We start from the raw sequence: 16,318 nt of genomic DNA on the forward strand, positions 1-16,318 counted from the left end.
GTGGCTAGAGGTGAGTTCTCCGCCGCTTTGTGGGGCGTTGAGAAGTTCCGCGGGGTCCAGACTGTGCTGGACGATAGGCCTATTTTGTGTTGTTTTTGTTGTCGTTGTCATTGTTGTCATCGTTGTTGTTGTTGTGTGTGAGTGTGTGCGGAGCAGAACATGTGGTCTGTGACACCGACTGTTGTTGTTATCATGGGTTTCTAAGCAACCAAGAGTGAGTCGGAGGGAGACAGACGTTTGTGCTGGACTTTGCTCCTGGCAGCACAAAGTATTTATGTAAAAAAGAGAGAGAGCGACGGCTCCACAGCTGCGCGGGTTCACGCGAGCGCGGTCACGCGGGTTTCACGCGGACCTGAGCCGTGCGGTTAATCGCAGGCTTAAAAATGGAAGAGATTAAAATGTTAGAAGTTTTCAGAAAACACACCAGCCTTGAAGAGCGTGTGGAGAAGGCCAGCCCACATCAGCAGCTATGCTCTGGTGGGTGGCTGTCCCCCCACCCCTTGCTGACACAAAACGTTAACTCTTCAGCCTGTGTGCCAGACCATAGACGTAATTGAGGTGGATAGTTGTTAAAAGTCATCTACATTACGCTTGTGATTGCTTAAATTCAGTACGATGACATGTGAGGTGAAGTGATATAGGTAAATATTTAAACTAATGAAGTGCATAGAGGCACTTGACCTGTGTGGAAGACTTTCGTCTTATTATGAGCCATTGTTGAGATATAGAGCACATCTGTGAAAACAACTAATATGCTCAACCCTGTATGAAACATCTAAAAGTACATGATGGAGAAGCTGAGTTGAATATGAAAGTGTAAGACTTTGCCGCTGTGGGCAGAGCAACTACTGTGTGATGTTGCGTTGCAGTTTTTTTTTTTTTTCTTCTGAGCTGATGAGCAGGCTACACATTATCAGATCGAGAGCTGTCTGAGAACTACTCTAAGAGAGGGAAACAGCGCTATGATAACTGTGATAACTGGAGTGTGCAACGTTTCCATGAGCAGTTTTCCTGCATCTTGACTTGTGTGTAGAGTGTTCATAACATCAGCATCATGTTTTTGATTATTTGTTTGTTGGGTTGAAAAATAGTTAAATAAACTGGTGATCATATTTACGGATCACCATGGCACATATCATCAGCCATGTGATTTATTTTTGCAGATGACAAAGTGAGTGTGAATGTGTCTGACATCACAGTGTTTTTGTGCACTGTGCAAGAGTAATTGCCTTTGATTGTGAGTGACAGCGGTGATTTTGCAGGTCACCAGCTATTGTAAATAAAAAAAAAAAAAAAAAAAAGAGTGAATAAGAGGGAGAATTTATATTGTAGAAAAAAAATAATCATAGGAAAAAGGTTTTGTGTTGATCAACCAAAAAAAAAAAAAAAACAACTATAATTTCATTTTCTGCTTTTAAGAAAGGACCGTTCACAAAAACACAGAGCGAGAGAGAGAGAGAGATATGTGTTGATTAAGCAGTGATGATAATAATGAAATGTCTTAGTTGTCACTTTCAGGTGAAAAGCAGACCTGAATCAATTTTCCACATGCAGCGGTCGGAAGAAAGTTATAGTTTAACATCATTGGAAACATGCAGGCCAAGTTTCTGGCTGACTTATTTACAGTGCCATGTGTTTCTCAACCTCACAAGCGAGCTCACTCCTCCCTGAAGATAAGGAATGCAGCTCCATGATAAAGAGACAGCAGCAAGTCCTGAGCACAAAAAGTCCCAGCAAAGCAGCAGCAATGTGGATAAACAGCAGCAGAAGAAAGCAAACCCATCTTCCTGTCTGATTGGATGACTTCCACGGAGGGGCGAGCAAGATGGCGGTGGCAGCATGTTGAAATGCTCAAAAAGGACTGAGTGACTCGGGCAAGCCACATGCAGCTAGCATGCTGGCTAGCGACATGAAAGAAATGGACCCTTCATGATGCGTTCAACGTGCCAGCGCTGTGGTGGGAAAGGCTCCATCATAAACACGCCCTGCGCCCTGCGCCGAGGTTCAGGCCAAGAAGAAGAAGACGATGACTTCCAAGCCCAAGAAGGTCAGCCTCAGCGTGGGCGAGCTGATTGTGAAAGCCGTGGCCGCTTCCAAGGAGCGCAACGGCCTGTCCGTGGCCGCCCTCAAGAAGGCTCTGGCTGCCGGAGGCTACGATGTGGACAAGAACAAGGCCCGTGTCAAGACTGCCATCAAGAGTCTGGTGGCGAAGGGCACTCTGGTGCAGACCAAGGGCACCGGGGCCTCCGGATCTTTCAAGATGAACAAGGCTACTGAGAGCAAAGCCAAGAAGCCCGCCGCGGCCAAAGCCAAGAAACCAGCAGCAGCTGCTAAGAAGTCGCCCAGGAAGGCAGCAGCAGCAGCACTTCAGCCACTAGCACGAAGTCAACCGCATCAGAGGACAATAGTGAGAGTGGCTGTGACTTCACTGTGCATGTGAAGAAAACGTTTGAGGAGAACTGAACAGTTGGAGTTTGACATTTGCCACCTGTGGAGTAAAATGGCAAGAAGAGACAGTGGGACACAGGACAAAGCTGAAGGAGAACTGCCGGCTGTTGGACTGTTGAAGTGGGAGAGGACAACAGAGTGAGAAGACTAGGTGAGAACACATAGGAATTATTTAATGTGGGAAATCAAAATTTGGGTTAGCAAACCTGGGGAAAAGAAAACTGACTGCTTAAGTTGGAAAATTGAGACGGAGTCTGAAACATTGCGAAAATAGAAACATATACAAAATCACACACACACAAGCAGAACATGCATTAACCCTACTAACAATTCCAAACACAAAATGACTCATGAAGACTCATAGCACATTAGTTAAGAAATGATTAAATAATAGCAGAGAAGTGTGTAGGAAAGGCAGCTTTAAGAACATGCTCTGCTGGAGATGCAGCTCCACAGACATGCATTGGACCTGCCTAATAACACAAACACATGTAATGAAAATTAGCTTGTTATCTTTCATCAGTGTTACAATAGTGTCAATTTAGCAGACACTTGTTATCAAATGCTGAATTTATCCTAAAGAAAAAAAATTGACTCTCCAAGTTGCAGGACAACAATTTAACTTTTGTGAGAAAAAAGATCCTGGTTTGACCAACCAGTGATCAGACAATAAATTTAGTTGTTAAAATGGTAAATTGGGAGAAGCTTCCTGCTTGATTGAGGCAGCACATGTAATTTACTGTATGAGGGAAATTGTCTTTTGTGATACTATTTTGAACATGCTTTTCTGTCGTCCTGTCAACTTGGTGGGTTAATAGCTGATATGCAAATTAGTTGATTGGTTTTAGATTAATGAAAGGTGACTGAATTCTAGTATGAGTGAATGAGATGTGTTGGAGTTGTTGTGTGTTGAGTAGAGACTCTAAAACACTGAGTTTCCTGCTTTGATGTGCGAGTGAATCCTGTATTTAGATACACAACTCTGAATACGTCAGAACAGACTGTTTTGTGAAGTGCATGACAGCATGTCACATGTTTTATGATGAAGGGAAAAGGAAAATTGAATAAAATAGATCTGTGGCCTAAATGAGTGAAGAGCACAGACCTGGTAATTAAACTCATAGCTAATAAGACATTAGGATTATGTTGTGTGTTGTGCAGCTGATGGTTGATTTGGAGTGAATCTAGCTGATGATTTTTCTTTTGTTGTGAAGTTGAGCCTGCCGATTAGTATGATGGTATGATAAACCATGCTAATGGTATGATTTACCCTCCTGAGATGAGGAGCTTGTGTCATGACTTAACAAGGCCTTTTTATTTTGATACTTTCACAGTGCACTGAAAGTTTTGTTTGATAATCTCTGTTCTTTAAGCAGATCTGCACGTCGGGAATTAAAAGCGCTACACGTCGTCGAGAAAATTGTGCCAAGTGAGTTCTCCACATTTAAATGGACTCTGGAGAAAGCCACTTATTTGGGACAATTATTAAATGACAGTCCCAGTCCAAAAGGATTCAGCGATGTAATCCAAACTAAAGTTCTTCTTTTTCTTTTTGAAATGACGTCATTTTGCTGAGAGTGGAAACTAAATGCGACGATAGGTTCCACTATCAGCAAAGAAAGAAAGAATGAATGCATGAATGAGTGAGTGAAAGGAAAACAAACTGACTGACTGGTAAAAGCTGACAAAAGCTGACAAGACTTTACTGATGTAACACGACTGTGTGAAGTTGACCCCCGCCTGGCAGGGGTGCAGATGAGTCTGTGTGTGCTTCCCTTTACAGGAGCAGAAAGATGACAGCAACACTCGAGGTTGCGTGATGATTTAACATTTTAAATGCCATTTTCTGTGTCTGTGAATTTACTATGTGTGCGTCATTCACTAGCTTGTGTGCTCACAGAGATATCTGTGACAAAGTATGCATACGCCTGCGCAAGCGCTAACATTTGCATTTTCGTTTTTACAGCATTATGGTTCTTCATGTGTTTGATCATGTGATTTATAGGAATACTGGCTAATGTTTCTCTACTACGAGATTTCTGGGTTTATGTGTGAAGAAAACTGTAGTTACAGGCATATGTTGATGGAGAAATTAATATAGTTTGAGACATACTGTGATGAGACCAGTGTTACTGTTTCCACAGCGAGTGTTAACTTAATGGTGTTTTATGGCACCTCTAGAATCGGTTGACCTGTGTCTGACCTCCGTCTGACCACAGTCAATGTGTATTGCTAATGTTTGTTTCTTTGAGAATGCTGTGGTAGATTCAGCTGAAGCGGACAAGTGACATGGGTAAAACAAATAAGAGATTACGGTATTTATGGAATAGTTTATTATGGGCTCATTTGCTGGCCACTTTTGAACCCATAATAATAATATATGAGTGGAGTGACTTTGCTTAAGAGAAGTCACTGATTACATTAATGTTAACAGAGTACATGGGATAATCCATGTCTGAGGTGAATTAGGGTAATAGTTGTAGTTACTGATTTGAGAAAACCTGCACATGACACTTGTCTTGCTGATGTTGAATGCTTATTACTCTTATGATACAATTGTTTACAGGTATGAAGTTTGATTTCACTTCCAGATTTTGCTTTCCAGGCCGTGATGGTGTGTATGCAGGCTCCTGGGAGAGCCAGGTGTTAAGCAAACTTAATATGCAACACACGCTAACATCTTTTATTGCAGGGTTACGGAGCTACTCCAGAGGAGATGCCCTGATGTTGCCTGGGACATGATCTAGCTAATCTTTTTCTTTAAGACAGGGATCCAGGTTTGGTGAGTTGACGCATGGGAATGTCCATGCGTCAAGAGGTGGAGTGCAAGGATTAACATTAAACAATGTTTACTATTATTGTTGCAGTGATTTGTGTGATTAGCCGTTTTATTTACAAATATTAAACCTATGCAAGTGGTGCATCCATGTTCAGATGAGGCTTTGATGGCCTATAAGTGAAGTTCACTGAACTAAAGAATGTGGTTTGATGATTGTTGACATGCTCTCCAAATAGAAGTTTTTCTTCTTAGCAAGGAAATACAGGTGCAGCAGTAATCTCCTGAGAAATCTTCAGAGGCCCAGTGAGAAGCGTGAACCATTCCAGGCATAGCCGACAGCCAGGCAGTGGTTGAGGTCAAAGGTCAAGCTGGTTGGGGCCCATCATGAGATCAGACCTTGGAGCCACAGCAAGGACCATGAAACTGCCTGCAAAATAGAGGAGAGGATCGTCCACAAGATGGGAGCTGAGGCCAGGAGAGAGGCTTCAGGAGGATCAGAGATCATCTTCAGCACAGCAGACATCACACAGAGAGCTGTGCTACTGAGCTTCCAGGAGATTTTAAATAAAATGAAAGATTCAATATTGACGCTGAGGAAGACAACTAAGGTGTACGACGTGCTCTGCCTTAAACCTTCAGCAGCGTTGGAACATGAAAACTCGTGGGATGAGGGGAGCGTGCCAAGCTCCATCGACAGCGCAGAAGGAGTTCGGGGATGACATCATGATTCTATGAAAGCACAGGAACCAGAAGCTATGGTGGTGATGACAGCAGTTTCCTATGAACATCACCTAATGCTGTGCCACTATACTGTGCATACGATGACACTCTGAAGGCTGCTGGGATCATAACAGCAGTAAGACAACTGAACCCTGCACCCTTTCCACAGAGGTGTTTCTCTGCAGAGCGTGGACAATTAAGGAGTCATAAATATCCCCCTCACAAGACGAAGGTCTGAAGTCAGGTGATGGGGGCTGGTAAGAGGCCATAAAACTAGAGTGCTGAGAGGTCTGCAGCTTGGAAATAGCTGAGACCCATGTTGACGAACAACAAAACCAACTGGTATGTTTGAATGTCTATTCTACATACATTTGGACTCTGGTCCTATGGACAGTGATGGAAACAACTGGAAGAGACATTCATGACGCCCTGCAGAGCTTAAACCACTCTGCAGAGAGACATGTGATGTGCACACCCGGAGGAAGCACCACCAAGCTGAGATGTTTTTGAAAATGTTACTTTTTTAGTTTCACTATTAAATTAACAATTTCTTTGGTTGCTCGTAAGATGTAGTTTGCCATGAGATGAGCTCAATGAATGGGGTAACTGCTAATACATTTATTAAACTGTGTACCTTTTCAGTAATTTAGGGTGATTTGACATATGCTGAGTATAAAAAGGTTTGCATTGAAACTGTCAGACATGAGGTATTCATACCTGGGAACTTTTTAAGCATAAAGGTCAAAAAGGGGGGAAATGTTAGATTTGTATTGTTGATTGTCATTTATGCTTAGAAATATTTACTTATATATGCTTAGAGTTTTGTAATTAGTTGTAGATTGGTAGAGGTTTTGATCCTTGATAGTCTGCAAACTTTGTGTGTATTAGACAGCACTTTGGGAGCATGAGAGGTCATACCGTGTCTTATTGTTTTATGGTAGGATTAACGTAGCTACGTCTGTTCTAGTCTAAGTGCTCTTTGTTTAGATGAACTGCAGGACTTCCTCACCGTGTTATCTAGGATGAACCATCTAGGGTGAGGGGGAGGCTACCCTCTTCCTGACCAAGGATGTTTAACCCTTTGATCAGCAACACACACACACACACACGCATACACACAGGCAAGGTACTCTTTGTTTGTATGTAGACGTCGTATGTTAATGAACCTATGCATATTCATGTAACCTCAATAAAAGGGCAGTGTTACAGGAGGACGGACGAGACCAACTGGAGTCAAGCGGTTGTCCGGTTCTCTCCCGTGCACGAGTAACATGAAGAACTTTGCCTATTTGTGTCTTGCTTAGCAGTGTAATTATATTGTCTTAACGTTCCAGCGAATAGGTTTATGCTACAAACCTAACAGAGTCAGCTGAGGAACTTTGGGCATAGATTATCTGTTATTGGCATAAATTCAGATTTGTCCCAATTAATCATATATCCAGATAATTTCACAAAGTGTTTAATGCAATTTAAAAGATTAGGGGATGAAATTTCTGGTTCAGAAAGGCAGATCAGTAAATCATCTGCATACATATTAACAAGACTTTCAACATTCCCAAATTTAACTCCCTGTATACCAGGGTGGTTTCTTATGTTAATGGAAAAGGGCTCCAGAGCTATATCAAAAAGAAGCAGTGAGAGGGGATCCCCCTGTCTCACTACGGATCGTAGTTGAAAGGGGGAGGATTTATCTGCATTAGTGAGAATGCAGGACACAGATAAATCATTTTAATCGAATCTCTAAAATATTCCCCAAAACCAAATTGTTGTAGAGTCTCAAATTTATAAGACCATAATGCTTTTTGGGCATCCAGAGAAAGTACTGCTGTTTTAGCTTCTTTGCCATAACCTGAGTAAATTGTATTTAATAATAAACGGACATTATTAAATGACCATCTACCAGGAATAAATCCTGTTTGATTAGGATGTATAATTGTTGAAATATGTTTGCTCAATCTAGTAGCTAAGGCTTTGGATATGATTTTATGATCACAATTTAAAAGAGCAATGGGTCTATAATTTGCTGGGTCACCTTCCTCCTTTCCAGTTTTGTGAAGCAAACAAATATTTGCATCGTAAAGTGAAGTTGGTAACCTTTTATTTTTAACGGAGTCATTTATCATCCTAAGCATGAGAGGAGTAATTTTATTCTGGAAGGCTTTATAGAATTTTTTACCGAATCCAGCGGGGCCAGCTGTCTTTCCCAGTGGTAAGGCTTGGATTGTTCTTAAAAGATGGTTTTTCGGAGACAGGGGAATCAATTTCATCTCTCGGGGCTTCATCTAATTGGGGAATAGATAATTGATCGAAGAAGTTGCTAAAATCGCTTTTAGAGGGTTTAATTTTTTCTAGAATACAGATCTTTACAGAATTTGGTAAAACAAGTATTAATTTCCTTTGGATTGGTACTTACCTTACCGGATTTCATTATCACTTTTTGAATTGCTCGTTTTGCTTGTTCCCCTCTAAGTTGATTTGCCAGCAGTTCCTCTGGATTATCTCCAAATTCAAAATGTCTCTGGTTGAGCTTCAAGAGAAGATTGCTAATGCGTTTATTTAAAATTGTGTTATATTCACACCTTAATTTCAGATTTTCATTTAAATCAGTTTGCAACAAAGATGATCTATATACTTCTTCCAGTTCAGGAAGCTTATTTTCTATTTCTTTAAGCCTTTTTCCCAATATTTTTTTTGTTGGAAGATTCAAAAGGAAATAACATGACCTCTCATCACGACTTTAAAGGTCTCCCATAAAGTAGAATCCGAAACTTCTCCGTTATCATTGGTAGCAAGAAACATATCCATATTCGCATTGAGATATTTAATAAATTCTTGATCATTCAGAAGGGAAGGGTTAAAACGCCAATTATAATTTTTGGTCAAAATGTTTACGCTTGATCAGCTGTTGTTAGAATTTAATATTAATTTCTAGTATCAGCTGATGTTTGCTGGAGCCACAGCTGTAAAGCTGCTGGTCATGATGTCGGTTTGGATATGTGGTGAGAGGGAAACATGAAGATGAAACCAGGAGATGTCCTTACTGAATCATCAGAGCTGAACAGGTGATGGAGAAACAGGTTTACCTTTCAGGTGACATGAATGAGTTGAAGGGAAGTTATGAACTGTTTCTGAGAGACAAATAACACCAGGATCCTTTTTTACGTAGCTGACAGCTGGTAACTGTGCAGGGGCGGGTCTAGCAAAGTTTTGCCAAGGGGCCATGTAGGGCATTAACCCTTTAAAGCCAGTCAGAGCGGGCACGCTCCGTTTTGGGTAACTATTTTTAAATCCCGGTTGCACTGCAACCACGTAAGCTAGCGCAATAATTTTTGTTTTTTGCATATGAAACCAGAGGAGTTGCACTTACATCTTATGCCATTAGCTTGTCCTAGGTCACAGTTTCCTTCCACATAAAGCTTTGCAAAAACTGCATAAAAAGCGCTTGCAGGAACAAAAACATAATATTCCAGAAACAGCTTTGCCGATCCAATCAGCTGTTCATAACACTTCCTACGTCCATCAGCACGAACTATCGCATGCCGCCATGACCTGCCCGAAACCGGAAGTGACATCATTTTGCGGAAATGTAGTTTTTTACCATCAGGGCCTCATGAGCCTATACTGGTGTTTTTAAAAGTTATGTTTGACTTTATGGCTTTCTGTGTGGTTTCTGGGATGCTTAGGACTCATATTGTACTGCTGGAAATAGTTCATTTTGATGCACATGCTGTTATTTTGCAAATTTGCATTATAATATGTATTTTTGTTTTTCCTGCAGTATATAAAAATTGGTGTATTTCAAAAATAAAACTATGAAGACACTCAAAATAAATTTCCTGTAGTGGGAAACTATTTTGCGTAACTTTTTGTATTTACAGTTTTGAGGGATAAGCTTCTTAAATTTCTCTAACTAGAAGAATATGTAAAAAACAAACACTATTTTCAATTTTTTGTAGTGTATTGCACTTTTTTTGCAAATTATGTAATTACTATACACTTAATGCAGACATATTATTAAAATTTGGGCTATAATTGTTGTATTGATGTATATCAACTTGAAATGCTCTCAAAAATGGCTCCACAGCATGTAAAAATATAATATAAGCTCTGGCAGACTTGGTTCTATGGTAGGTCTTAAAGGGTTAACAGGGAGAGGGGGGCACAAAGAAATACTTTATTTTCTTATTCTCATTTAAAATATTTCGCTTTTATTAAATAATTATCTGAATCTTACAACCAAAGTTTTTTATCTGACGTAAAATGTATAGAAATCATACATATACCAACAATGTCATGGTCCTGGGCCATGTTGGCCCAGTGTTCTTAGTTTTCTTGTATGTTTGTATTTTGTTCCTTATTTAGGCCATGTTTTCTGAGTTGCCCTGTTGTGTTGTTCCCTAAGTGTTTTCCCTTCATGGCTTTTACCCCCTGTGTGCCCTGTGTATTTATGAGCCCTCGTCTCCCTTTGTGGTTGTTTCATGTTTCCCCAGCCCGTTATGTCTGTGTTTTCCCCGTGCTCTCTCTCCTCCTGTCTGAACCTCTGTGCACTTCCTGTTTACTTTGTGACTCTCACGCCCGTACATGTCATGTTCAGTTCACCCCGCCCTGTCTCGTTATGATTATCAGTGTCACCTGTGTTCCCCGTGTGTTCCCACTTTCCTCGTTAACCCTCTGTGTATTTCTGTCTGCGTCTCCCTCTGTTCGGCGTGACGTCGTCCCTCATGCTGTGTGTGGATCTCCCTGTGTCTCCCTGTGAGTTCTTAGTTTATGGTTTCCCAGTTTAGTCTAGTTTGTATGTTTGTTCTACCAGCAAATAAAGCTGTGTTTTGAGTTCACCTCCCCGAGTCTGTGAGTCCTGCATTTTGGGTCCAACTCCTGCCTGCCGCACAGCGATTCATGACAAACAAGACTGTACATCACTGTCACAACAGCGTTTGTTTTCATTCAAAGGCTTTATGGCTTTAATACCTGGTGGGCCGGTCTCTAGTCAAAATGCCCGGGCAGATTTTTTTTTTGTCCCAGTCCAGCCCTGACGCTAATCCATTAACGTTTTACGTGGCCAAACCTGCACTACCACTGATGGCCCATAATAATCAAGAACTCATGCACTGGACATTGGTTGGGTTATCATTATAAAGCCAAAGGATAGAAAGAGAGAGAGAATGATAGGGTCGGTGCTTATCTATGATTTTTAAAAAAGAAAGACCTCAATAATCCTCGTGCAGTGAGCAACATCCAAATGAAACAGCTCAGTGGAAATATATTGGTATTTTGGTGAGCCTTCAGCTCTTGGTCATCATCCAATGAAAACAAAGTCCGAGAGTCTTTTGTCCACATATGGAGAACATACTGCAGTCAGTGATGTCTCATTTGATTATTCTTCAATTCCAAATATGTTTCCAGCTTTAGACTGATGAAGAGGCTCTGACTTATGATCAAAAAACAAAAAGGGAAATAGCACTGTTTTTGCAAACTTTCTGCTAGAAAGAGCTATTTATACTTTGATGTGGTTTATTTTGTAGGGTTTTTTTTTTATTTTTTTGTTGTTTTTTTACTTCTGGCCAGTGCTCACTGGCTCGATAAAACCATCAAAAGGCTACAACAATCAAACCATCAAGAAAACCTTGAAGATAATGACACAGATCCCAGATCCCAGTCTCATCATCCTGCAAATGCTAGAGGAAAATTCAAAGAATCCATTACCCATTGCCATCCATACAGGGCTAACACAGAGAGAAAGGCATACCTTCACTCCTAAATTCACACTTTGAACCAATTTAGCCAACCTGTTAAATGAATATTCAGTGAACTGCATAACCTGAGGAGGCACAGGAAGAACATAGAGATAAAAAGCCCAATGAACCCTCTTAAGCATTAAGCTTCTCCTTTAACGCTCTCCAGGGTTTGCTGCTATTAATTCTCCTGGACCAATACGTTATAGTGGCTAATGCTACCTAGCACTGGACTGCTACATGACCATTACATTACACAACAATGTGGACTTGTGAAAATGCCTGCAGTGTCATAGATATCTCATTTGTGGATTCCTGCTATATATTAACAGACCTCTCTGCATTGAATCATATCTGTTATTAATCTCTGTCTCTCTTCCACAGCATGTCTTTTATCCTGTCTTCCTTCTCTCACCCCAACCGGTCGCAGCAGATGGCCGCCCCTCCCTGAGCCTGGTTCTGCCGGAGGTTTCTTCCTGTTAAAAGGGAGTTTTTCCTTCCCACTGTTGCCAAAGTGCTTGCTCATAGGGGGTCATATGATTGTTGGGTTTTTTTCTTTGTATCTATGAAGCGCCTTGAGGCGACTTATATTGTGATTTGGCGCTATATAAATAAAATTGAATTGAATTGGGCAGTGCTTTGGCAGACAGCCCATCTACATCGACCTGTGGTAGAAGGAGACAGAGTTCAAACTGGCCTGTGGGTTTTCTTGTGCTATTGTGGTTCATGCCAGCTGAAGAGAAGAGTGAAGTTCTAACAACAAAGTGTTAAACACACTGCAGCTGCTGTCTGTGCTTCTCATGTTTGGATGTTTGTTGGGGAGAACGGGTGTTGCTCCCTCGTCTGATAGGCCCACTTGTCAACCAATCGACATTGGACCGACGACCAGCCGAGCTACATGTTGTTGGGATTTTGAAGGACTGCATGAAGCACGTTTGTGTGAGTGGAAACCCCTCTCTGTGGGCTCTGTACAGACAAATACCAACACAAATAAGCAAAACAGTGATACCGCAAAAAAATCCAGCCTGGGAGTTGTGATGGCGGTGTGTGTGTTTGTATGTGTCGTGGATTGGGAGGGGGGTGCTATCATGCTTGACAACCAATCAGGAGCCTCTTTGTTGTGACAATAGGCAAGTATTCCCCTTTTACCCTGACTGCTGAGATAGAAATAGCATCCAGTAATCTTGGAGGGGTTCAAACTCCCAACTCTGTTCGCAGGGAGCTGCACACTGACACGCAAGCACACACACACTGACTGACACCAGCAAGCATATGTGTCATAAAACATGTTCAGTGTTTTCACACTACTACCACCTTTTTGCCTTTTCACTCCCAGGGAGCGAGGGATTGGTAGAGAGTGGGAAGTATGCAGAAGGTGTTAAATTGAGCCAGGAATAAACACAGCTGTTAGATCTGTATTAAATAGAAATGCCTCTGGGTCACACCCCTCACTCCCCGGGGCCACAACTGATCTGTGTGTGGATATGCATGTGTGTCTAAGTGCACATGCTGCCGTATGTGTGAGTATAGCACTAATGTGGGCTGTGAGATGTGAGCACAGCAGACAAGGACACAACAGAAAGCTAGCCTTAGGGACGGACAAACAGAGAGAGAGCACCACTGATTGGAGCCAATAGGATTAAAGCAGCAGTGTGACCTTCACAGATGTCTGTTAACAGAGAAAATACTCTGGTTCTCATTCAGTCTCAGCAGAGCTCCCCGACGACAGAGCTGCTGAAGCTTAATGGATACTAACTGCTGGTCATTATATTCCATGGTTCCAGGGTCTTAATGTGGGAATTTGTCGTACTGAGTCAACTGTGCACACTGTAAAATGTAATATTGTGTTTAATTAAAAATATTAAATAGGTTGAACTCAGTTTTTATCAATTTGTTATTAAAACTCAATTAAAATAAGTTACAAGTACTTTTTATGAAAAAACACTGATAAACTCAATTTATTTGAGTTTTCTTAACTTAGAAAAACGAAGTAAGCTGGAAGTTTTGCTTCTCCACGCTCCCTCAAAAGCTGCGACATCCGTAGCATTGAGCTGTGATCAAGCTGCATATTTCAGAGAGGCCTTTTATTGTGGGTAGTCTAAGGCACACCTGTGCAATATTCATGCTGTCTAATCAGCACCTTGATATGCCACACCTGTGAGGAGAAGATGTAAATCTGTCAACTTTTGTTTTGTCATTTCTTTATGGGTTTTGTGATTGATTGTGTTTTTGAGGATCTTTTGTATTTCAATTGGGTTCTCTTTATATATTAGTATGGTTGATTGTTTCATTTAGCATTTATTTTATCCTCTGTAGCCTGTTTATATCTAGATATTTTCAGGCGAGAATGTAGCTGTGTAAAGGTCAAATATCTGCTCGATTTATCAAGACATCACATATTTGCAAAAATGCGTGGAAGTTTTCAGAGACGTCCATTTTTTTTTTCATGCTTTGTGGCAGCTTTTGAACATCTGTGGCATCTATTAATGTCAAATCTAGCCTTTATTTAACAACATAAGCAATCTCTATGTTACAATGATTGCACAGTCATTAAGGATCAAATCGGTTTGTGAAAAATGTTCTGTTTTTTCTCCCTCTGCTTGCTTCTTACTGTCTTTGAGGCTCGGGACCAGCACTCCTGCTGCTGGACAGAAAGACATCAGCAAGTATTTTGGTTTTCCAATATATTAGCAACTGTCAGTGACATTTATATTAATCAGGCTGAGCTTTAATCATACTTTAGATCAGCCTGTTTTACTTATTGTTTTATTTGTGCTTTGGTTTGGGGAAGTTGCTTCTGTACTGATCTTTTCCTGTCTTCTGTTATTAGACTTGAGATATGACTGCACTATGCTGTTACTGGTGACTCCAGTTAATTCTACAAGACATGCTGTGTAAGTAAACAAACAACAACAGTTTGTCTGCATTTCTTGAAAGATCACATCCCCCAAACTTAGTTTAGAGGGACTACACTGTATATAGTGAAGTCTGCAAGTTTTCTAACAGCAACATTTGTTTTTTGCACATCATTAGAATGAAAGTCATTGGCCATGTTTGCATAGCCCTTTTTAAAATGATGCTTTCATGGCATTATTGTGTGTTGGGTGGTGGTCCCGGCTATCCAGACTGACAGTGGGACATTGAATGTCACCTCTCCGTGGGGAGGGAGCCTGAGGTTGTCTAAATTGGAGTCTGTTTTATACCAAATGCAGAAAAAAATGTTTTAAGAAAGCAATTAAGTTCATGTTCCAAAAAATACGATTGTTTGCTCGCAAGACACCAGGAGAGATGAGTCCTCCGTCACAGATGGTGTGGTCAGTGAAGATGGTCGTCTGCAGGTTCAAGCTCATTGCATCTCCAACCCACATCCACTGCCACTGTACTTAAGGGAGGTTAAAGACTTTCTTCTGCACCTACATTTGGATCACCTCGATCCATGACAGTCATTCAGCAGTGATGCCTGGACTGGAAACAAGCATCCTTAAAACATTACAACATTCCAGCTCCTGTGTTGGAATGAAAAACAAATGTGTTGTTTAAATCAGAGACTGCACTTGTGACAGAACAACAAATATTTTATTTTGATTATATAAGTAAGTACAAAACAAAGTTGTGGTAGGCCTAAACTTATTTTCAGAATAATTACATCTGAGACTTTGTTTCATTGTAAGATTATAACAGTGATGGCAACATAATTGCTTGTTGTTCAGCAGAACAGTGTCCAGTATGTTGGCTGTTATACTTTGTGGTGTTTCAAAATAAAAGTTGGGCTCATTTTAACATCATTACAAAAAGTGTTGTTAATTATTTTTAATCATATTCAGGTTACCACAAATTGTTTTTAATTTAGTTGAACTTGAAATGTTTGTCAGTAGGTAAACAATTAGTATTGTACGGTCAGAAATATCAAGTTATTCTTAATACTGCAGACTTGCACTGTATAAGTTGTTCTAACAGTCATCTTAAGTAAGCTTTACTTAGTTTTTTTGAGGCAACGAGTTTCCTCAATTTTTTTGAGTTCTGGGAACTAACAAGGCTGTACAGTGTACTCAAAATGAGTAAGTTGTCCTAACTTGGTCATCTTACGTAAACTTGATCCAATTTTTTTGAGTTCTGGGAACAAATGAGCTTGTACAAAGTACTCAAAATAAATAACTTGTCCTAATTTAGTCATTTTTAGCTAAGCTTTACTCAATTTTTTTGAGGCAACGAGGTTCCTTAATTTTTTTGAGTTCTGGGAACTAATTAGATTTTACAGTGTAACACATTTAGGGTTGGGGGGCAGAAGTGGTGGGTGGGATGGCTGCCCACTAAAGAAAAGTTTGTGGTTGTTTTTTAGAAGTTGGGCTCAACATGAAACTAAACAAAGCAGCCCAAAGAGAAAACAGAAAACCTAAATATTTGACTCAAAGAAATCAGAAAACACCACTGATTCCAAAAGGCTGGGTCAAATGACCCAAGACCATGGCCGTTTGTTTACTTTGTGCAGTAGGATGGGCTGCTGTAGTTAGCTGAGACTGCTAAACACAATTATAGATACCAATAATTGCATAATACGTCTGTGTTTAAAAGTATTTCCAGTGATCTCTTATATATCTCATTTTCTTTTTTTGTTTAGTTTTTTGCATTGTGCTCATTT

At 40.6% G+C, this 16,318-nt stretch overlaps 1 pseudogene; it reads left to right on the forward strand.

The window, feature by feature from the left end:
• Window positions 1-1,438: 1,438 nt before the first annotated feature.
• On the forward strand, window positions 1,439-2,888 carry LOC146637980 (histone H1-like; annotated as a pseudogene).
• The last annotated feature ends 13,430 nt before the right edge of the window (window positions 2,889-16,318 follow it).

This window comes from Diplotaxodon limnothrissa, linkage group LG2 (genome assembly GCF_057381915.1).
Source record: "Diplotaxodon limnothrissa isolate DT_005_m linkage group LG2, D_limnothrissa_male_GT1.1, whole genome shotgun sequence".
NCBI lineage: Eukaryota > Metazoa > Chordata > Actinopteri > Cichliformes > Cichlidae > Diplotaxodon > Diplotaxodon limnothrissa.